The sequence below is a fragment of the Cebus imitator genome, unplaced genomic scaffold (genome assembly GCF_001604975.1).
Source record: "Cebus imitator isolate Cc_AM_T3 unplaced genomic scaffold, Cebus_imitator-1.0 Scaffold108, whole genome shotgun sequence".
Lineage (NCBI taxonomy): Eukaryota > Metazoa > Chordata > Mammalia > Primates > Cebidae > Cebus > Cebus imitator.
This window is the reverse complement of record NW_016107423.1, coordinates 1,100,343-1,102,550: the sequence shown is the minus strand read 5'-3', so window position 1 is coordinate 1,102,550 and position 2,208 is coordinate 1,100,343.

Sequence of the window (2,208 nt, the reverse complement as noted above, 5' to 3'; positions counted from 1 at the left end):
AAAAAAAAAAAAGATAAAAAAGAAAAAAAAAAAATCCAGGTTAGAAGCCAAATCTTACACACTCTTTCTTTGATACTATATTTTCTGCATCCCAACAGTTTACCACAATGACTTGAAGAAAAATATATTGAAATACCCTGTGTTGAGGTACATGATAAACGATCTACCATTCATCCACCATGTTCAATACTGAAATGGCCTAATAAATACAATATGGGCTAAGGTACAAAAACAAATATTTCTGTTTTAAAATGCATATGGAAAAAGTGACCCAAACAAACTATATTCAAGAGTGGGAGACATAACACCTATTTTTCCCATTACAAGTGACCCTATGTTTAACAGTCTCTTGCAAGCTGCTGAGCAAAACAGTAACATCTAATATTTTTCAGAGTCAGTATGGAACTAAAACAAGAGGTTGATACTATTTGTAATAGAAGAACAGAATAAAGAAACAGACAAGAGTTTCTAAGGCATTTTAAATAAAGAAACAGCTATTTAGTTTAAATTCAATTATTTTTGCATATTGGCTGACAGTAGTATATTCTGTTAGAGAGGTCAGAATGGTAATCCTAATTGGTTTAATACAGGGTACACACAGACTGGGACTCAAATTCTGGACAATTTCCAACTATATTTCATATTTCCCAAATATAAATATAAATTGGATGTTTTAACCTCGGGTATATGTGTCAATAAAGCACCAAATTTTCTTTATTTCCATTGCTAAATCTATAGAGAATAGTTTGTGTGTAACGTCATTCATTTCAAGGCAGACATGGAAGGAAAAAAGTAACACAGTTCAAAATTCAGTGAAATTAAAATTAAATTCTATCAAATAGCTATTTAGTGCTTACTATGTTCCAGGCCTATATTAAAATCTAAAAATATAAAGATGAGTAAGACTAGGTAAAGAGCTTACACTAAAGCATAAACAGAGGCAGAAGCTACACTTCAATGTGGAAGTGCACCAAAATAAGCATGGCTAACACATACTGAGTACTTCTTTGGGTCATACATTATGCCAGGCACTGTATATAATTTTTTAATTCTCACAACAATCATAAGCAATTAGCATAATTATATCAATTTTGCAAATAAGGAAACTAAGGCAAAACTGATTAAGTAACCTGCAAAAATACAACCGGTAAACAGCAGAGGCGGGATGTGACAGCAAAACCCTCACATTTTCCAAAGTAAGGAAGGAAGAAAAAGAAAGAGCTAACAGTGATGTGGTAACCTCAAAAGTGTATTTTAAATGATTCAAAAGGTGCCAACCATATGCCTTGGTTTTGTTCATTTGTCTGTCTGGAAGTGGGAAGCAATTTCCAGATAGAGTTGACAACAGAGAAAAAAGACTGTTACACAAATTTCAAGTAATCCAGAGTTCATGAAACACAGAGTGCATGACAGGGAGCAGACAGAAATTTTGAAACTCAGGCTGAGAGCAAACTATAATGGGCTATGATAAGGCATTTTAACTTTATCCCATGAGCAACAGAGAATCAATGGGAAATTTCAAGCAAGGTACTGATGTGTTCTAATCTGTTTTAGAAGGATAATTCTAATAGCAATGTGACACAGCAGGTGGTGAGTCAGAGGCAAGGGAACAATTACAACAGGGAGGCAACATATACAACAATCTAGGTAAAAATACAGCAAGGTCAGAGAGTAGAAGATAAATGTTCAAGACATTTGGAGAAAGAATTAGGAGAATTTGGTGACGGATGAGAGGGGGGAAAAACAGTATGAATAATGCCTCTGATTTCCGACTGAAATAACAGGATGGATTTTAATGCTGTTTGTTAAACAAATCACAGAAGTCAAGAGGCATACCAACTAACCTCAATGGGGTAAAGTGAGTAGATGAAAAGTAGGCACACAAACACCTGATATTAATGTCAGCTACAGGTGAGAACAACAAAGATCAAAGACTTGTAATTTTTTTCAACTAAAAAAAGATCATGCTTAGACAATCTATATACATGTACAGATTTTATTATTCTATTAAAAGTACCTCTAATGTCATTGTTTATTTTCCTTGGCCATTTAGTCCTTTACATAAAGAGATATAGGTTGATATTTAAGTATCCATGCATTTATATTTTTTAATGACCTTTATATTAAATGAAAAGCAGTTATCAAAAAATGGTAACTTAATGAGTGTCAGTTACAAATAATAATTAACAGTAATATCATATGTCATGT